The sequence below is a fragment of the Arachis ipaensis genome, chromosome B4, assembly GCF_059453495.1.
Source record: "Arachis ipaensis isolate K30076 ecotype BB chromosome B4, ASM5945349v1, whole genome shotgun sequence".
Taxonomy (NCBI): Eukaryota; Viridiplantae; Streptophyta; class Magnoliopsida; order Fabales; family Fabaceae; genus Arachis; species Arachis ipaensis.
In genome coordinates, this window is record NC_142439.1 from 44,261,156 (window position 1) to 44,283,940 (window position 22,785).

The window sequence follows — 22,785 nt, forward strand, 5'->3', positions numbered from 1 at the left end:
AACTATGGAAATTATAATGAGTCAATCTCGCTTAGTTAACTCCTAACATCGAGGAGTAAGTTTAGCAAGCATAATTGACCTTGATCCATGAGTCCAAGCTAACTTACCAAATTAATTGGTAAAAAGCTAGCATCAATGGAAACAAGAGTCAACTAACTACCCAATAATTACCACCAAATATCAGACATTATGACTCTAGTATCCTAGGAACTCAAATCCCAAGTCAAGGTGTGAAAATCTACTCAAAATCTAAAGTTAACATTTTCAGAAACACCTTGTGGGCATAAACAAGCAATCAAGCATATATAAAGCATAAAACATGAAATTCATCAATCAAAACATCAAGAACTCAAAATTGCAAATATTAACAAAGTGCTTGAACCAAAAGGAAATGAAAGTAAAGATGATGTAATTAAAAAGGAAATTAAGAGTACTTACAATTAAAAAAGCAAAATCCAAGATCAAACTTGCTATAAAATGCTACAATCAAAACCCTAGGAGCGAATTGGCTATCTACACTACTTCTACTCCTAAGGATGATTTCGAAACTAAGGAAAAACTAAAACTAAAAGCTAATATAAGCTTGCAATAATGCATTCCTTCATTTGTGTTGATATCCCCTTCATATAGCACTCCCATTTAGCATCAAACCTTCCCAAGCCCCCAAAAATCGCGGATCACGTGTTTCATTAATGAAACCACGTGCAGGGACCTGTGCGTATGCACAGATGTATGCGTATGCACACTTTACTGAATATTCACCTGTGCGTACGCACAGAGGGTTGTGCGCATACACACATACTAATTCCTTCTTGTGCGAACGCACGCTTGCTTGTGCGCACGGACACTTGACTATGTTTGCTTTTCCTTGTTTTCTTTATGTGTTCTCCCTTGTACATGCTTTCTTCCACTGTTACTAACCCATTCTTTCCTATATGACCTGAAATCACTCACAAAACATATCACGGCATCGAATGGCATGAAAGTGGAATTAAAATCACTAATTTAAGTATAAAAATGCATGTTTTCACATTTAGGTCCGAATTGGGGAGATAACACAAAAGTATGCTATTTTGGTACTTAACTGTGAGTTTATGTGATGAAATCCATTCAAATCAAGCTAAAATATCTCATCAAATATGGACTCATTAAAGGTGTACATGAATTGATTGTTTTGCAACCATGTCAATGAGTTCTTGTGCCTCTTGATGCATTTTCTTTAAATAGAGTGATCCACCAGTAGAGTGGTCTAATGCCATATTAGACATCTCAGAAGACCGTCATAGAAGATATCTAACATGGTCCAGTCTGAAAACATGTTAGGAGGACACCTTCTGATTAGTTGCTTGTACCTCTCCCAAGCTTCATAGAGGGATTCACCCTCTTTCTGTCTAAAGGTTTGAACTTTCACCCTAAGCTTGCTCAGGTTCTGGGGTGGAAAAAACTTGGTCAAGAATGCATTAACCACCTTCTCCCAAGAGTCTAGGCTTTCCTTGGGCTTAGAATCCAGCCATAACCTAGCTCTGTCCCTTACAACAAAGGGAAAAACCATCAGCTTGTAAATCTCTGGATCCACTCCATTAGTCTTGACAGTATCACAGATCTGCAAGAAATTAGAGATGAATCTGTTGGGATCTTCCTGTGAATGTCCATGAAATTGGCGGTTCTGTTGAACTGGAGTGACCAGTTGAGGCTTCAGCTCAAAGTTATTTGCACCAATAACAGGTATAGAGATGCTTTGTCCATAAAAGTCAGAAGTAGGTGCAGTAAAGTCACCTAGAATCTTTCTTGCATCTCCTCTATCATTGGGATTGGCTGCCATATCTGTATTCTCAGATTTTTGTTCAAAAAGCTCTATGAGGCTTCCTCCAGAGTGTTGTTCTCTAGCTTGTTGTAGCTGCCTCCTTACAGTCCTCTCAGGTTCAGGATCAAAGAGAGGTTCTTTATCTCTGTTCCTGCTCATAAACAATAAAAGGAAACCAAGAAAAGAAAGAATGGGAGTTTCTATGTCAGAGTGTAGAGAACTCCCAGTGAGATATCTAGAGAAGATAAGAAGAATGAGGTTAGAGAGGGGAGGTAGAATTCGAAATAATGGAGAGAGAGAGAGATATGCCTGAAAATCCGAAAATTAAGAAGAAAGAGATTTGAAAATCAAGATATTTTTGTTTTATTTTTATTTTATTCATTTATTTCGAAATAATAAAGAAGAATAAAAGAAAATTAAAAGTTAGGACAACTAATTAACTAAAGAGATTTGAAAATTAAATGGTAATTTTCGAAAAGAAAAGGAAGAAAAGGACAAACAAAGATTTTGAAATTCAAATTTAAAAGAAAGTAGAGATTTGAAATTTGAAAGTTTTAAATTTAAAAAGAAGATAAGATGAGTAAGTTTTAAATTTAAAAAGAAAGATAAGATAAAGATTTAAAAAGATTAAGAAAGATAAGATTTAAAAATAAAAATTTTTGCAAATCAAACTTTAAAAGATAGTAAAAATTTAGAAAGACAAGAATTTGAAATTTAAAATTTTAAAGAAGATAAGATAGGAAAGATTTAAAGTAAAAAGATATGATAAAGATTTGAAAACGATTTGAATTTAGATTTTGAAAATTGAATTTTGAAAAAGATTTTATTTTGAAATTTGAAATTTCAATTTTGAAATTGAATTTTAAAATTTAAATAAGATAAGATAGGATTTTTGAAATTTAAAAAATATTAAAAAAAAGATAAGATAAAGATTTAAAAAAGATTTGAAATGATAAGATTTAGAATTTAAAATTTAAACTTTACTAACAAGAAAACACCAAACATAAAATTTTTAATTCAAGAGAGGGAAAGATAGCAAGATTTTCGAAAATTTAAACAAAGATATTTATATTTTTTTCGAATTTTACAGAAAAAAGAACAACGCATCCCCTGATGGTAAGTTAGAAATTTGAACCGTGAGAGTAGTGAACTCCTTTATGTAGTCGCTAATCGTACTCTTGTGCTTCAACTCCCTCAGCTTCTTCCTTGCTTCATAAACCACATTCTCAGAGAAGAATTGTCTATTCAACTCCCTTTTAAAATTTTCCTATGTGGCTATGTTTCAAGTACCCTTCTCCATATCTATGCATTTTTTCCTCCACCACAAAGTAGCATTATCAGAACGATAGAGAGCTACAGTGCGTAATTTTATTACTTCTTCGATCACCCCTTGACCTTTGAAGTACCTCTCCATTTGTCCTAGGAAGTTCTCCACCTCTCGAGCGTCTTTCACGCCCTTGAACTCCTTTGGCTTTGGGAGATCAATCTTTGTCGTCTCTCTTATAATGGTTGGTCGAGATTTTGCCTCCTTGAACCAAACTCGAACTTCCTCAAATAGCTTCAAGGAATTCTCAAGCTTCTCTTCGATTTGGAGCATGCTTTCTTTGAAAGCATCTAGTTCTCCTAATACGTGAGCCTTGAGGGTTTCCTTGTCATGTTCTATGCTTTGGAAGCACTCATCCATAGAGCATAGAACATTCTCTAACATAGAAACTCTCTCTTCTAAGAAGTTAGAGTCCTTTCCTCTAGGCTCACTTGAAGAACGGGCCTTCTTGCCTCCCCATTGAGAAGGAATAGCATCCTTTCCCCTTTGAAACTCAACATGCTCCATGATTACACTAGAAGTCAAACCCACAAACCATTTGTACTCTCTCTTGAGCCTTGCTCTGATACCAAATTATCATGGCCTTGGACACTCTCCAACGTTACCGTGCGGCACTCGGACTTACTCTACCTCTTGAGCTAAGACCAAGTCAGCCTAACCCTTAGTATTTAGCAAGAAAGCTAAGAACACAAGAGAACACAAGAGAAAGGAATCTTTTGTTGAAAGAACACTTTATTACTCAAGTGTTTCTTACAAATGACTCACACTGTCACACACCCAAACTCTAACCCTCACCTCCTATTTATAGCCATCCACCTCCTCAATAGATGGTTAGGATTAAATCTAGTCAACACTCCAGATTAATCATCTCGAACCTTTATTACAAATATCTATCCAACCACAATTTTCTAAATACTTCTAGATTATTCCATACTACACTTCATATTTCTATATACATCCACACTCTTCTAGATTACTCTATGACCTTCCAGAGTCTTTTAGAACCTTCTAGGATATTCCAGGATCTTCTACGATATTCTAGAATATTCTAGAACCATCTAGAGCATTCTCAAACACTCTAGAATACAAAAGTCTCTAACAAATGTGATCTTTGTTCTATTTATACAAATCTAATAATGCAAAGAATACAAAAATATGATAGACTAGACTTAGAGGTGCAAAAATCCACTTCTTGGACTCACTTAGTGAGTGTTTGGGTTGAGCCTGGGGTGACTCCACAAGCTGGGACTCCTCTTGGAGCATTGGACGCCAGGCTTGCTCCCTTTTGGTCTTTTTGAGGCGTCCAAACGCCAGGCAGGGGGTCAGATGGGCGTTCAACGCCCGTTTGGGGCCGTCATTTCCAAAAATAAGTACATACTATTATACATTTCTGAAAAGCCTTGGATGTTAGCTTTCCAATGCCATTGAGAGCGTGTCATTTGAAACTCTATAGCTCCAGATATCCTCATTTGAATGCATGGAGGTCAGAATCTGACAACATTTGCAGTTCTTTCTCTATCTCCGAATCAGGCTTTTTCAAAACTTGCAGAATCACCCAAAAATCACTTGAAAACATAGGAAAAACAGAAAAACTCAAAGTAGCATCCAAAAATTGATTTTTTCACTAAAACCTACTAAAACTTGATAAATCTTAACAAAACATAACTAAAACTCTATGAAAATAATGTCAAAAAGCGTATAAAATATCCACTCATCAGTCACTCTACTCGGTTCATCTTGGTCTTCTTGATATGGTTTAAGCATACTCACATGGAAGACTGATGTGCAAGAGGATGCTTGGTAAAGAATCTTTCAATAAAATTGCGTTGTAAGTATAGCTCTACCAACGACAATCCTTGAGAATCAAATTTAGAGAGGGATTTGGTTGTCACAAGTTCAACCCCAATTGAAATAACCAAAGTATTCAAATCTCGGGTCGTCTCACAAAGAATGGGAAAACATATGCTTCAACATTGGTTAGAATTCCGGGGTTGTAAGTCATGAGCAAGAAAATAAAAGGGGAATCTTAATAAGCAAGCAATCTTAAAATGCAAGAAACTAATTCAAATAACTAAGCAAGACGTGAGCAATTCCAAACTAACAAAGTAACATCCAATATGATTCTATTCTAAACTAAACAAGTAGCTATAACTAAGTCAAGTAATTAAGAATTTTGGGTTTTCAAATATGAATGATAAAAGCAACTCTTAGCTAGGCATGGGAATTGGGGTCGTCATCCTTGTCTAATAACCATATCTTGACAATTATGAGGAACCAAACTCATTAAGTCTACTTCTATATGTAAAGTACGTCAAATGATTTGGTCAACATCAACCCATAAGTTCTAACCTCACTACTAATTGACTTAATAGAAGGTTAGCATCAATGGCTATCAAATTGACCACTAAGGGCTCCCAAATCATCAAATCCATTAGACCCAATGACTCAAGTTTATCCAATTTTCTTGGCCTAGGCCAACAGTGAAAAGAACTACTCTATAATCAAGGTAAACAATTCATTAAACACTTGGTAAGCATTAACAAAAGACATGTTCAAATTGCAAGTAAATTGAAATTAACAAGTACCCACTAACTATTATCAACATACAATCATTCAAACAACACAATTAATCATAGAAATCATCAATGTAACATCAAAAAGTCAAGATTCACAACATTCATAAAATGGGTATAAAATGACAATTGACAAGAATTCATAAAACTATCATAAGATCTAAGCAAAATTATACTAAGGAATTCAAATTAAACTATCAAAACTAGTAATTAACAAGATCCAATTCAGAATTCAACAAGGGAAGATCAAATTAAAACTAGATCTAGAGAGGAACAAGGGTTTCTCTCTCTAAAAGAACAAAAGAACCAAAAACTAGCTAAAATTGTGTCTTAGTGTAAAATGATTGATCCCCCCTTTTCCCCTAGCATCCTTGGGTCTTTTCCATGCAGAAACAGCTTGAATTTGGGCCTGATGAGCCTTAGAAATCGCCAGGCACAATCTCCTTTAATGAGGTCACGTGCAGCTTCCCGCACGTGCGCGCCATGCGTGCGTGCGCGCCAATTGCTTTTGTGATCCACGCGTACGCACCAAGTGCGCGTGCGCGTCGATAGGAATCCTCTGATCCGCGCGGATGCATCCATCCTTGCGCGCCGCTTCCAGCCATCCTCATCCACACGTGCGCGTGGAGTGCACGTGCGCGCCAATGCTGATTTTTCCAAAATTCAAATCTTCATGTTCCTCCCTTTTGTGCATGCTTTCTTTCTCTCTTCTAGGGCATTCCTACCCTGTAATTCCTGAAATCATTCAACAAATACATCACGGCATCGAATGGCAATAGAAGATGATTAAAATATGGCAATTGAAAGGCAAAATAAGCATGTTTTTCATCATGAAGCAATATTAGGAAGTGAACACAAAACCATGCATTTCTTGTGAATAAGTGCGAGAAATATTAACAAAAGCCCCCAAATTCTACAAAATATAAACCACAAAATTGGGGTTTATCAAATCTCCCCACACTTAAATCAAGCATGTCCTCATGCTTAGAATAAAAAGACTAAAGATCATGGTGAGAAAGGGTTTATGAAATGTAAACTACCTAAGTGAATGCATGCAACTAATGTAAAATCATCTACCTACTTGGTCAAGGGTAAATCTATCCTCCAAGTACACATGTGAACATATGGGGTGAAAATAGTATGTAGCTCATGAATCCTACCAAATTGAACATCACTAAGGAGTGCATATAACTTGCTAGATGAACGCTTGTGAAAGCCTGGAACAAAGAATCGAGCATCGAACCTTCACCGGAAGTGTATCCGCTCTATTCGCTCAAGTGTATAGGGTTCGTCGCTCAATCCTCTCCTAATCATTCTTTCTAATATTTGTCTTTCATCTAACAATCAACAATTATTTAATGCATGCTTACAAGTATCATGAGGTCTTATTCATGGGTTGTAATGGGGCTAAGGTGAAGGTGAAGATGTATATGGCCAGGTGAGCTTAAAATTTGAGTCCTTGATTAACCTAGGATCTCACTAGACATATAGAACAACCTATACAACTATAATACATTACCTAGCTACCCTTGAGTTTCACTTTTTGCATACTCATGAATTCTTTTCAATTCACATTCCATATGCATTGTTTTTGTTACTTTGTCTTGGGGTTTCTTTGTCCCCCTTTATTGCTTTGTTTGTTAGTTTTTTTAGTTTTTTTTTTTTTTGATCGGTCCCCTTTTCTTGGGGCTTTATGTACAAAAGTTTCAATGCATATAGTTCAATAATTCAATACATGAGCATGTTCCTAAATCATAGAGTTTCAATTACACTACAATTACACACCTATATATCTACCCAAAATTTTCAAGTATACCCTCCTAATTGGATGATACACATCCTAACTTACCTAAGCTAATCAAGGATCCAAATTTAGGGACATTCATGGTTTTTCGCTTAGGGCTGTTGATGTGCTCTATTTAAGTACAAAAAGGATTTATCATGGACTCAAAATTGGTTAGCAATGGTAGATAAAAGGGTCATCCCCTTCTAACAGATGAAAAAGGGCCATCCCCTTCTTCAAACTCATGAAAAAGGGCATCACTTTCAAGTGGGAGGTAGAGTGCGAAGAAGCTTTTCAGCACTTTAAAATGCTACCAACGGAACCCCCCATCCTCTTCAAACCCAAATCGGGAGAAACTCTCTACTTTTACCTGTCCATAACAGATGAAACGCTAGCTGCAGCACTCGTCCCAGAAGATGAACACGGGATACAAAAACCCATCTATTTCATAAGTAAAGTCCTCCAAAACGCAGAAGCACGTTACTCTCGGCTCGAAAATCTCACCTTTACACTACCATGGCCTCCCGACGTCTCTGACAATACTTCTAGTCTCACCCCATTACGGTCTGAACGGACCAAGCGGTCAGACAAGTGCTACAAAAACCGGACCTAGCAGGAAGGATGCTCGCATGGTCTATCGAACTATCCCAATTCCAGATAGAATTCGTATCCCAGAATGCCATCAAAGTGCAAGCCATGGCAGACTTTATTTTCGAAATGACCCCAGGAAGCGAAGTCATAGAAATGTGGAAACCACATGTGGATGACTCATCTAACACCAACTCGGGAGGGGCTGGAGTGATACTAGAGGACGAAAATGGAATCGTCATCAAATAATCTATTCGATATTAATTCCCGATATCGAACAATCAAGCCGAGTATGAGGCCCTCTTGGCTAGACTAACATTGGCCAAGGAAGTCGAGGCAAGGACGTTATAAATTTGCAGCGACTCCCAAGTAGTCAGCTCCCAAATCAACAGGGACTACCAAACACGGGACACCCTGCTATAACAATACCTAGCCAAGGTAAAAGAATTGACGAATAAATTTTAGCAAGTAACTATCCAACATGTTCCCTGGGAACGAAACACAAGGGTAGATTTACTCTCGAAACTAGCTACCACCAAACCAGGCCAAAGGAACCAGTCGTTGATCCAAGAAGTCATCAAAACACAATTCGTCTCGGTAGACCAAAGCTCATGGACCTTCCCAATACTCCAGTAACTACTGAACGAAACGTTACCCAAGGACCACAGAGAAGCAAAACGGTTGAAAAGGGAAGCTGCAAAATATACCACAATAGCGGGACAACTTTATGAGCGCAGATTCTTGCAACCTCTCCTCAAATGCATTGAACCCAGCGACACGAACTACATACTTCGTGAAAACCACGAAGGAGATTGCAGCCACCACATAGCAGGCAAATCTTTGGCCCCAAAAGTTATCCGAGCGGGATACTTCTGGCCTTCCATCATCAGAGATTCCCTACAATTAGTCAAAAGTTACGGCAAATGCAAGATACATGCCAACTTCCATCAAGCTCCCCACACCAACTCAACACCATAATGGCGGACCGATCCTTTGGGACATGGGGCATCGACCTCGTCGGCCCTTTTCCCATGGCTCTCAAGCAACTCCGATATCTCATCGTCGCCATTGACTACTACACCAAGTAGATCGAAGCTGAATCCTTGGCCTCCATCACGGGGGCCCAATGCCAAAAGTTCTTCTGAAGACACGTCATAACCCGATTCGGGATCCTGGAGGTCGTAATCTCAGATAATGGGACCCAGTTCGCGGACAGGCAATTTAAAGAGTTCCTAGAAGGACTCCACATATCTCACCGGTTCAGCTCGGTGGAACACCCACAAACAAATGGACAAGTTGAATCAGCCAACAAAATAATAGTGAAAGGCCTTAAGAAATGGCTTGACGAAGCCAAAGGACTCTAGACTGACAAGCTCGGCTCAATCCTCTGGTCATACCGAACCACCCCCCAAACCTCAACTAGGAAAACCCCGTTCCAGCAAACTTACAGCCTGGAAGCCGTCATTCCGGTTAAAGTCAGTGATCCCATCCCAAGAAGAACCGTCGAGGGTAATGACGAGGAAGCAGAGGGGGACCTCATGGACGAGGTTAGAAACATAGCCCACGTTCGAGAATTGGCCCTAAAATAAAAAATCAGCCTAAGGTACAACCGCGGATAAATCCAAAGGGACTTTGGACTTGACGACCTCATCTTGTAACAAAACAACATCGGTCTCCCTACTTCCGAGGAAGGGAAGCTCACTCCCAATTGGGAAGGTCCATACCAAATGAAAGCGGTAATCGGGAAAGGAGCTTAGAAACTCGAATGACTTAACGGAGTCAAAATACCAAGAACCTGGAATGCCGCCAATCTATGGCGACCCAATGAGTGTCCACAACGGACGGTCCGCTCAAAGGCCCGAAGTCACAAAAAGGGCTTAGAATAAACGGTCCAGATGACCCAAACACTAACAAGTCATAACAACAGCTTAAAAACAAACGGCCTGGACGGACGATCACAAAATAAAGTCATAGAAATGACTTAAAAGTAATAAAATTCCTGGCACCCAAGTCACAAACACGGCTGAACGGCCAACCACAAATAGAAACAAAGTCTACAAAAAATAAAAATTACAAATTCTCTAATCTATATCGATGATTTGGCCATCCCGAACGGTCTTAAACACCCCCATCACCGACACACCGTATCCGGTGCAAGGACCAGAGTCTGAGCTTTTGTCATCTTCTTGGTTGCAGATATCGCATTCTTCACGTCCGCCAACAGCTCCCCCTTCTCCTGCTTTAACCGCGCCACCTCAGCCTTCAAAGCAACTGCCTCGGCTTTCAGGGCACTCCACCTTGTCAAGAAGAATGGTAGCTGGTGACTCAGAATCTGAAGCCCGTTTTTGCTCACCCCCCAGTTGGAACAAAAGCGAAGCCTTGACCTCGAATAAACGGAGCAGCTCGGCCCCGACATCCTCGGCTTCCTTGACAACCTTCAACTTAACCGTCTGTGCCACTTCCAATTGGTCCTTCTTCTTGCCTACCTCAGCCTGGGAATGACCAAGCTTCTTGTCTAGAAGATCCACTTGGGCCATCACTGGCTCGGCCTTCTGAACTATCACGGCAGAATGGAGAAGGGCACTATACACTGACTTCGCCTGAAAAGCAACATCACAGTCATAAAAAAACTCCTTAGTGCTGGGAAGGAGGTGTTGATCAATAAAAGTCGGGGTGTCAAAACTTCGGTTCATCATAGAAGGCACCATACCCTCCTTCCTCAAGTTCTCACTGCTAACCTCCTCCGGCCTCTTCCGCTTACGAGAGGCATCGGCAACCGAAACCAAGACCACCTCCTCCTCACCATTCGTGGCCCCTGGACCTGGAGAACCAGGACCTCCACCCCCAGTCGAGGTCGGCCTCTGAGAGACGGTCCATGAATCCTCGGCAGGGTAGGATGAAAGAGTGGAAGGAAAATTATCCAAAGCTACCTCCCGATCCATGGCGGCCTTCAACCTCGCCAAAGTGCTCAAACCACCAGCTATTTCAACTAAAAGAGGAAAAAGAGAAAAGAAACATAAGTCCCTAAATCAGGTAGATATAAAAACAAAAAAGAAATAATCACAGACCGATAAAGGTCCGACACGCTGTCAGGTCTCCCATGACATCCCGAAGATTCAAAGGATGCTCCCCAAAAAGGTGTCAAAGGATACCAGCGATATCCTTATCCTCCGGAGACAACCACTCGTAAGTAACCCCCGTCAAGTACGATGGTCCGGCACCAAAATTTCAGTACGTCAAAAACCGACGCTCCCCCTCCAAAGTCAGCCAGAAGGGATGATGCTCCCGAGCAGGACACACCTTCAAATACTCCCTCTTGAACCCGTGGAAACAGTCTGCGTACAAACCAAAAATACGTCAGTTAGGCTAAGCTGTAAATGACGTATATCCTTTCTTATCCTTCCTCTCTTTAGTCGGCAGGGTTCTCAAGAAGAGAAAAATAAAAACATTGACTGAAGCCAGAAGCTCAAAAGATTGAATGGCAGCCCAGCTGTTCGAGTGCAACTAAGACGGCGCCATAGAACATCGATTCAATAGTGCCTGAATGAAAGGCGAAAAAGGAAGCTGCACACCAAGACGAGTGAATAATGACAGGTTATTTTGTGCATGTTTTATTAGCAATTTTTACTTGTTTTCATTAGGTTTCATGCATTTCTTAGGCAATAAGTAAGTGATTGGATTGGAATTTCATGCTTGTCTTGATTCAATCAAACATTGTTACTTTTGTGCATTATCACGAGATTTATGCAAGAATTATGTGATTATTATGAATGATGCAAAATTTATGATTTCAGCAAGGCTTTGATTGCATGTTTGATTGATGACAGATGAAAAGATGCAAGGAAGAAATAGAGAAAAAAGCAGGGCAGAGGAACACTACGTTCGTTTGGAGAACACTACGTTCTCTAGCGATGCGTACGTGTGATAAACCCATATTTTATGATATATTTTCTGCTTAGTCTGAGTGATTTATTCAATCCTTCACCCACTTATTCATATTAATTGCATGGTTTTACTTTCCCTTCCTTATTATGTGATGTATGTGAAAAACATGTTTTCTATGCTTTAAAATTAATTATTTTGATTACCTTTATTTCCATTCGATGCCGTGATTAGTGTGTTGAGTAGTTTCAGATCTTCTAAGGCAGTAATGACTTAAAGGATGGAAAGGAAACATACAAAAATGGAAGGAAAGCATAAAACGGAGTTTGTGAAGAAACTGGCATCCACGCGATCACATGGGCGACGCGGACGCATGCCAAGCGCGAAGAATCAGCGACGCGGCCGCATGACTGACACGACCGTGTGACAAGAAAAACTCTGAATGATGTGACCGCATGACCCACGCGAACGCCTGACAGAGGCCACGCACCAGAAATTGCAGAAAACGCTCCCAGCGAATTCTAAACCTCTTTTTGGCCCAAATCCAAGTCCAGAAGGCATAGACCAGAGGTTATGAAGTGGGGGAATGCATCCATTCAAGAGAGACAACATTAGTTTAGTTTTTATGATTTAGATTTAGTTTAGAGAGAGGTTCTCTCCTCTCTCTTCTCTCTTAGGATTAGGATTTAGGATTTCTCTTAGTTTTAGGAGTGACTCTCGATCCCAGGTTCAATGTTCTTTTACTTTATATTTATCTCTTACTTTCAGATACTTTAATGCTTATATTAGTTATGTTGCCTATTTGGCTTATGCTACATTCATGCTACAGATTACTCTTTTGAATTAATGTTATTTGAGATATTTCAGTTTAATATTGCTTTCTCTTATTTACATTATTGTTATTCCTATCTGAAGACATTTTTATTCCAGTAGATTTACTTTCCTCCTTTTGGTCTTGGTTAAGAAATCCGTAACTTAGGAGTTATCAAACTCAAACATGAATGATAATTGTTATCTTGTTAATTAAATGAACTTCAATAATCCCAATCTTTTCCTAGGAAATAAATAGGATTCGAAGGTCAAACCAATTAATCCCTTGACCTTCCTTTATCTTGGTAAAGGTTAACAAAGTGGAATTAAGATTTGATTCTCATCATCATTGATAAGGATAACTAGGATAGGACCTCTAATTTCTCATACCTTGCCAAAAGTATTTACAGTCATTTATTTATTTTACTTGCCATTTAAATTACTTCTTCTTCATTTACTTTATTTGCTAATTAAATCATTCCCTCCTCATTCTCAAAACCCCAATTTACAATCTCCATAACCAATAATAAGAACATACTTCCCTGCAGTTCCTTGAGAAGACGACCCGAGGTTTGAATACTTCGGTTATCAATTTATTTAGGGGTTTGTTACTTGTGACAACCAAAACGTTTGTACAAAGGAATTTCTGTTGGTTTAGAGACTATATCTACAACACGACTGTTTTTATGAAATTCTTTACCACCATAAAATCCCAACGTCAAAATGGCGCCGTTGCTGGGGAACTGCAATCGTGTGCCTTATTATTGGTTATTGTAAATATTTTTCTTTTACTTGTTTATTTGCTTTTATTTTCCCCTTTTTATTTCTTTTAGCTACTATGAATTCTCACCCCTTTCGCTTTGAGTTTGGTTCTAATGTTATTGAAAGGAATGGAAGTTATAACAGGAACATGCATCAAGGTCAGAGCAATCAAAGATGGATGGAGCCAAGAGGATCTGATCAACCCTTTAGGCAACAACACCCTCCAAGATATCATGGACAAAGACCATTCTACAATGCATACCAAGTAAATAGACATGGTGGACAACCTTGTAATTACCAACAAGCCCCACCCTGTGCTTATAGACCATCCTCTCAACATAACTTCGAACTACCACACTCACAAGCTCCTTTTCACCATTCACCACCGTATGACCCTCATTTACCCCAGTTCCAATCCAATCACTCCCAAACACCACCACTTTCCCCTGTGCCATATCCAAATCTATCACCCCGAGAATCAGAGGTTCGCCTCAAGGAAATAGTAAGTCGACTTCAAACAACCCTTCATCAACTAGAGCAAGCAGTAAGTCAATTATCTTCTAGACGTTCGAACATTCAAGGACATCCCACAGCCCTATATGGACAATCTAATGAAGAGCGTAGTATGAAAGAGATACTAGAAACTCCAATGGACAAGACAGAGCATGGCTTCGTACTGGAACAAGTAGAGGAAGCTGTCATTATTGAAGAAGAAGAGTTGGTTGAAGACTTAGGAGATGCTGAACCTCCATGAGAATCCAAAGTTGTGGAGCATTCTGTCAAGGATGTTACAGTTGATGCTAAAGAGGATTGTGTGCAATCCCCAGAGCAATTCTTTCATGAAGAACTAGACAGAATAACCCAAGAAGCAGATTTTCTTGATGATGATAGTCACAAGTCAAGTTCTCCTAGTAATGAACTTGCATCCGTAAGTGAATTCTCTGAGATCGAAGAATCTTTCCCAAGTGAATACAAAGATAATACGGAGGTAGATTTCTCTCAACCTCCAGTCTATGACTTAAGTGATGAGGAAGACACAGATGGCTTTGATCAGGACATGGATATGTTTGAAGAATCTTGCAAAGAAGTGGAGAATTTCACAGAAGAACACAAGGGAGTAGAACTCACAGAACCACTGGAACCACCTATCTCAAGGCCATTACCACCCAATACAAGTTTCAAGTGGGTACAATCCTTAACCTTTAGCTTTATTTTTCCACTTGAATATGGTTTGCTTGAAACAGATGGCCAGCTTAGAGCTCTCTGCGGCTTTAAGAGTAAAAGGGAAATGGCTCGTACTCAGAACTTGACTAGGAGAACTTGACAGAACTATCATCATCAAGGAGAACTTGACTTGTGATGAATCATTTTATGATGAATTTGGAATTTCTCATCAAGGAAATAGAGGAAGAATTGGTCCAATTTGAAAAGAATGAGGTTTGGACTTTGATGCCTAATCCAAATGGCAAAAAGTTAACGGGTACTAAATAGATCTTTAGAAATAAATTGGGTAAGGAAGGTAATGTTGTTAAAAATAAAGCTAGACTAGTGGCTCAAGGGTATGACCAAGAGGAGTGCATTGAATTTGTTGAGTTATTTGCTCTGATTGCTAGAATGGAAGCAATAAGGTTATTGCTTGCATATGCAGCCCGCAAAGAGTTTAAGCTTTTCCAAATGGATGTTAAATGTATATTTGAATGGATTATTGATAAAGAAATATACGTAGCACAACCTCCCGATTTTGAAATTAAAGATTTTCCAAACTACGTTTTTAAACTCTCTAAAGCTCTTTATGGTTTGAGATAAGTTCCAAGAGTTTGGTACGAAAGACTTAGCTCTTTCTTATTGAAAAATAGTTTTCAAAGGGGCACTACGGATACAACTCTTTTCATTAAAGAATCTAATGATCATTTTATACTTGTTCAAGTATATGTGGATGACATTGTGTTTTTGAATCGGCTAATCAAGCCTTGTGTGCTGAATTTGAAAAATTAATGACTAGTGAGTTTGATATGAGTATAATGGGAGAACTTACATTATTCCTAAGACTCCAAATCAAAAAAACTATTAGTGGAATTTTTGTGCACCAAGGTAAATATTCCAAGGAGTTAGTAAAAAAATTTGGTTTGGAAAACTCCAAACCAATGACTATACCTATGCATTTAAATTTCAAACTTGAAAAGGATGAAATGTGGAAGGATGTAGATGAAACAAGGTATAGAGGAATGATAGGATCTCTCATGTATCTAACTTCCTCTAGACCAGATATTGCTCATAGTATTGGAGTGTATTTTAGATTTCAATCTCATCCAAAAGAATTGCATCTTTCTGTTGTAAAAAGGATCATTAGATACATTAATGACATTGCTGATTTTGGTCTTTGGTATCCCAAATCTGATGAGTTTTCTGTAGTTGGTTATTGTGATGCAAATTTTGATGGAGACCATGTTGATAAAAGAAGCACTTCAGAGATTTTTTGCTTTGTTGGACATTCCTTGAATGTGTGGTCAAGCAAGAAGCAAGCTACTGTTGCATTATCCACTGCTGAGGCTGAATACATAGCCGCTTCTTCTTGTTGTTCACAATTTTTATGGCTGAAAACATAACTTGCAGATTATAAATTGTAAGTCAATAGTATCCCTTTATTTTGTGATAACATGAGGGCAATAAATATTTCCAAAAATTCAGTTTTGCACTCAAGAACAAAGCACATTGAAGTGAGAATTTACTCCATTAGAGAACATGTGCAAAAGGGTACAATTGAAATATAATTTGTGAAATCTGAGGATCAATTGGCTGATATCTTTACAAAACTTTTGTGTGGAGATAGATTTTGTAAATTGAAAACTGCATTAGAAATTATTGATGTTGAGTTTTAGAACTAAATGTGATAAATTTGATTTTTCGTTGTTTTTGTCTCTCAAGTCGACAGGAGATAAAACTGGAGAGATGATTACTCCCTTTAGGTTCCTGGGTTTCAAACTAAGTGTTGGTACTTCTAATTGATTTGGGTCAAAACTAAGTCTTTGGTGGTCCATTGTGTTTCCTTAAAACCATCATTAGGCCCAAGAGGAAGAATATCTATTTTATGAAGTGGGCCTTATTGTTTGCTTTGATCATTCTCATCAAAAGGGTATTTGCTTTTAGGGTTTTCATTCAAGTCAAATCAGTTTCACTTTTTTTTTCAAACCTGTAACTGACTTGTTTTTTCAAACTGCTTGCATTTGAATTAAAATTCAAATTTATCAAAATGCCGTTTTCATTTATTTCATTTTGTGTTTTCAAAAAGGTTCAAAGCAATTAAAGCAGCTATTACTTGATAACTTCTTATCTTTTCCATTACTCCCACATTCTCTTCCATCGTGCCCTTATTAAGATGAGAAAGAAGATTGCAACCCACAGAAGCATTGGAACCATTCGTCCTCCACAAAAGGAACAAGCCCACACTCATATTCACATATATTCACACTCTTTCTCTCACTCCTCCTAAATATCCGAACCTATGGTAAGGGCCAAAACCACTTCTTGAAGACCCTCTTCGACACCACATGAAGTAAGAACTTCTTGGGCAAATGCGGTGAAAGGAAAGAGACCCATGACGGATGAGGAACCTCCAAGTTCTCCTCTTCCTCATTCATCCTCTCGTCCTCAAGGATGTTCAACACCTTCTAGTCGCCCCTCCAAAAGTAACAAAAAGCTTTTCCTTAACTCAGTAAAAGAACCTGCTAATCCTTGATTCAATGGGTTTCAAATCTCAATTCAGTGACCGCCCTCACTCTCATTATGATCCTCTCCGCATTTTGTTAAGTATGAATTTTAAGTTTCATAAAGAAATTGATTTCAAAAGACCTCTGTGTTCATCTTATGTTGCTGACCTAAAGGCATTGGCCAAAAAAGGAATTGATTTCATTGAAAATTTTATTTATTTGGATTAGGAAAAACTCTTTGATATTAGAAAGCCTGTTTATCCTAATTTAGTGAGAGAGTTTTATGCAAACTTGTACTATAGTGAGGAATCTGTTCACTCATATGTTAAAGGCCACTAAATTTATTTATATAAAGAATCCATTGGTGAAGCCTTTGATTATTATGATGCTGGCATTAATGCTTACATTTCCAGAAAATGGGATAATAATCTGGGCATCTCACACAAGGATGTATTAGCTAACATATGTAAAAATATATCCCTCATGAATGGTGTTACCCCCACTACAAGAAAAAAGGCCAATGGCCACGCTTTTTCTTGCCACGCTTCAAAAGCATGGCCAAAAGTGGTCAATGGCCACGCTTTTATGGGGGTGGCGGTAGATTAGAGATTTGGCCACTTTTTTTGCCACGCTTCAAAAGCGTGGCGAAAAGGAACAATGGCCACGCTTTTGTAAGGGTGACAATCGATTAGAAAAATGGCCACCTTTTTTTTCTGCCACGCTTCAAAAGCGTGACCATAGAAAAAAATAAGGACGTTTTAAAAGCGTGGCGAGAGGGTCCCCAACCCATTGACACCAACCCGGCCCCCAACCTGGTCCCCAACCCATTGACACTAACTAACCCTAATCGACCTCTTTCACCTTCGAAACCACTCAGCAAGAGCTCCTCCCATTCCCTTCGCCCTTCGCCCTTCACCCTTCGCCTTCGTCACACTTCGTCACTCGAAACCACTTCTTCTTCATCTTCTTAATCTTCATCTTCGTCTTCAGACTCTTTTTCTCTTTCTTGTTCTTCTTCTCCCTCAGTCTCTAACCCCATCTTCCTCAATAGCGCCTCCATCCGTAGAGTCGTAGACCATAGCGTGTCCCTACCTCCTCCTCCATCTGCGGCGCCCTTCTCCTGTCCTGCCATCCTTCTCACGCAATCCGCGGCGGTGGCTCGTTCCTCGTCGCCAAGTCGAGAGTCCCTACCGCGGCGCTCTTCTCCGTCGCAGAGAGCGCCATCGTCCAAGAAGCCCTCGCCGTCACCAAGCACCTCCTTTGTCTCTGTCACCAAACAGCCCTCTCTGTTGCCAAGAAAGAGTGTAAGCACTTTATATTCAGTTGCCATTTTGTAATTGTTGTGGTTGAGTTTGTTATCTAAAGACTGTAAGCACTATTCTCTTGGTTGCTATTCTTGATTCTTGATTTTCGTTATGATTTTTTACTGCTTCTATTTTTTCCTGTTTTGTACTTGATTTTTGGTTCTTGATTTTTCTCTGCATCTATTTTTCATTGCTCGTTTCTGTTCTTATATTTTGTCTGCATCTATTTTTCACTGCCAGTTTCTGTTCTGTTCTTGATTATTGGTTTTTGTTGATTTTGAATTTGTTCTCTAACTTTTGTGGTTGTAGTTTTTTAATTATTTTATTTTAATTTGTTTTTTGGTATTCTCATGTCAAATTTGGTTTAGTGCTCTCTGTTCTTATTTTATTTTGATCACTCAGGTTTCGATCCCAGAATTGTACAATGGAATAGGTGATAAGTTTCCTAAATTTTATTATTCTGTAGGTGGTCATACTGCTGGGATGCTTAATCTATTGGCAGTGTTACAGAAAGATAAGTTCAATCCCAGATTCTATGTTGCTGCTGCTACTGATAATATGAGTCTTCAAAAGGCTCAGTTGCTGGAGAACTCCTTGGTAGATCAGGTGAATTTTTGTTTGACTCCAGAACCTCTGTTTATTTTATTTTATTTTTTGTGAACATTGTTTTAGTTGTAGTGAAAATGTCAGCATATGCCACAACTATTATTGGTGTCAATGTTGGCTTGTCTGAGTGGTTTAGATTATGTGTTAATTCTTATATTTTATCCATCTTCTAGTGCCCCAAATCGTTGTGTATGCTTAATTTGAAAGTTTGATTGCTTCAATTTTTTTCTCTCTTGCTTCCATCTTTCTATTTCATTTGGGCTATCGGTGGTTATCACGTGTAATATGTTGTGATCACTGCAAGCAGGTTGCAAGTTTCTTATATTTGCGCACCATCAGCCAATGACAGATGCGATACCTGAGTGCCTTCTTGTAAGACTAGTTCAATTTTACTCTCTTTTTATTTATATTGGAAATTATAGCACTTACAAAAGCTGTTGAAAATTTCCAGAAGAGAAAACTGGGTTGCATCTGGATTGATGGAGGTACACCCGCTGCATGAAGGCAACAATTGGTTACAGATTTCCAGGAAAAGGATTATATTAAGGCAGTTGTAGTTTGGTGGTTTTTTTGGTTGTGCATTTCTTCCATGTGTTTCTGTTATAAGCATCTTTTCTGTTGTCTTGGTTAGTATTTGTGCTTGAGATAATGATTTCATATGACATGTTATCATGCAGCTATCCATTAAAGCGGGAGTAGTTGGATTAACTTTAACTGCTGCAAGCACAGTTATCTTTACAGAGCAATCCTGGACTCCAGGTGTCCTAATTCAAGCCAAAGATCGTGCTTATAGAATTGGCCAGGTATTCTCACACTCATTAAGTAGAAAGGAGAGAGTTGTTACTAGTTGCATGACAACATTAAGAAAACAGATAATCTCAAATGAAAAGAACTCTCATATCTAAATTTTTGAGTAGCAAAGACAACATGTGCTCTTCTGTTTTTTTGGGTACTCTGTAACATATTGATTTCTGCTACTCTGTAACATATTGAGTACTTTTGTGTTGCTACAATCCAGATACTTTGCAATGGGCCTGGAACTTGTATTCCCATATGTGCAATTGCTTTCTTATTTATGGTTCTTATATCCTTCATTTCCATTATACTATTAACCCAATCTATCCAATTATTTCAGTTGTGATTCCAATTTTTAAGCTTTCTAGGTACTGGGAATCAGATGGTCATGAATTTTCTACGCTGAATTTTCTAACTATTTGATCTCGCCTGTGTCTTTTATGTTACACCATGATTCTTAAATTTTTTGTTTTGGAAGGAAAACTAAAAGACAAAAATCTCAATGTATCAACTAGCCTCCAAGTGTCTCTCTTAAAAATTTTTTCTTGTCATATTCAGCTCCACGTAAAGAAGGAGACTGGACCTGTAATTTACTGTTATTAATTACCTGCATTTTATTATTCTGGATTTGCAGATATTGATGACATCCTTTATACTTACAGTTCTGGATCGTCGGCTAAAATTACAAGGAACATTATTGGTACCAGATTGTTAATTTTAGAGGTTTTCATTCATGTAAGGAAGTAAAGTTTCTTTTTGACATTTTTTGGGGAATAACATTATTTATTTGGCATACCTTTGATGCTGCAAATGCTCTGACCAATGGTGTTCTTCTAACTGATATTCAAAGGAATTGAGATATCATGGCTTTACTCTTCCATATTTGAAAGGATATTTTATCCCAAGTTAGTTTTTATACTTTTATACATGTTAAAAGTTTTTTCTTCTTTTCTAAACAAAAAGTTCTCTCTTAATTCATGTGATGGTAATGTGTCTTTGTAAGGAAATTCTAGCTCACATATGCTTTTTCTTTCTTTGGATACATGTAGTATTTTTACATCTATGTTAAAATGTGATATATATGTTGAAATGCAGTATTCTTTCTTTGGAGGCAATATTGGAAGAGATGGCTCGTGCTACTCAACTGTTAGGGGTTGAGCTGCCAATAAGTACAAGAAAATATTCTCAGTCTCAGTGCTGCCCGACTGGATAGATTACTTTATTGAACTTGAGATTTATTTTGTATTTGAGTATTAGTTTTTTAATGTATAAAACAATTATATCAAAAATTATATGTCACTAATTACTGTTTGAGTTGTCTTGTAATCAAAATTGCATACTATATTTATAGGTTTGGTAATAAAAAAAGGACAAAATTTATATTGTGCAGTGAAGGTAAAATAAAAAAAATGAATTTTTTTTTAAATTTAACAAGGCTATCGCCACGCTTTTAAAGCGTGGCTCTATCTCTCTATATTGCCACGATTTAAAAGCGTGGCCGTATCTCTCTCTATCGCCACGCTTTAAAAGCGTGGCCGTATCTCTCACATGCGGCCACGCTTTTTAAGCGGGGCAATCTGCAAAAGTGTGGCAAAAATTAAAGCGTGGCGATAGGTCACCAAAAGCGTGGTGATAGAGCAACCGCCACCCTTTTATAGGTCACCCTTTCAAAAGTGTGGCGATAGCTCAAAAAGCTTGGCGAAAAGCTATCGGGTCGCATCAAGTAATAATAACTCACATGAGTGAGGTCGATCCCACAGGGATTGAAAGATTGAGCAATTTTAGTTAGGTGGTTGATTTAGTCAAGCGAACAAGAGTTGATTTGAGTGATTTGTATCCAACAGAAGCTAAATTGCAAGAAATTTAAAGGGAGAGGGATAATTGACAAGAATTTAAAGTGCAGAAAAATTAAAAGAGCTGAATCTTAAAGTGCAAGTAATGTAAATTGCAGAAACTTAAATTTCAAGAAATGTAGATAGCTAAAGCTTAAAGTGCAATAAATGTAAATGGCTCGAATAATAAAAGGATTTGGGAGTTGGGATTGCAGAAATTAAACAAGAGAAAGTAAAATGGCATTAAACAGAGAAGTAAAGGATGAATTAAATTGCAACAGATCTAAACAAGAGAAGAATAATTGCTTGAGAAGACAAACAGAAAGTGAAATGTAGCTTAATTGCAATAACTAAAAGAAAGTTGAAGATCTCAGGGGTGGAGGAGACTAGAAAACAAGTCTAGATCTCAAGTCCTTCCTTGATCCAACCAAGAACAATTGCAAAAAGAAGTAGAAGAGTAAATTGCAAACAAATTAAAGTTCAAAACAGTAAAGCAACTTTGAATTCAAATCACTAAATTCTGAATTATGTAGAGAAAGGAACAAAGAGATCTCAAGGTGAAAGTGAGACAGAATTTCCTCAATTCTTCACACTTAAGACTCAAATAAAGCTTTGCAGAAAAGAAAACAAGAAAACCCAGAGGAAGAGAACTCAATTCTCCTCCCAATTCTCTAAGATCCAAAATCAAAGTAAAAACTCTCAAAATTACAAGTGAAAATTCTAAAAGAAGAAAAAGGTTTTTTCCTAAATCAAACTAGCTTCTATTTATACACTTCCTTCTAATGATCATTAAGCCTTGAATTTGGGCCCTTGGCCTTGATAGAATTGGGTTGAAGATAGCCTCTGTTGATTGCTCTTGGTCTTGAGAAGAAATCCGTTTGCACTATGGACTTTGGGATCATTCACGTTTGAGTCAACGTTTGAGGCAAACATTGACTCAAACGTCTTCGTGCAATGGCATCATGCAGAACGGATTTTGCTGTCACTCACATTTGAGTTCACATTTGAGGTCAAA

The 22,785-nt window shown here is 38.2% G+C and overlaps 1 non-coding gene and 1 pseudogene across 1 annotated transcript; both read left to right on the forward strand.

Moving 5' to 3' along the window:
* The first annotated feature begins 1,313 nt into the window (after positions 1-1,313).
* LOC148567365 (small nucleolar RNA R71) lies at positions 1,314-1,419 on the forward strand. Its single transcript, XR_015882021.1, has one exon. It is a non-coding gene; the product is annotated as a small nucleolar RNA R71 (small nucleolar RNA).
* Positions 1,420-18,648: 17,229 nt separating this feature from the next.
* On the forward strand, positions 18,649-21,096 carry LOC148567366 (UDP-N-acetylglucosamine transferase subunit alg14-like; annotated as a pseudogene).
* The last annotated feature ends 1,689 nt before the right edge of the window (positions 21,097-22,785 follow it).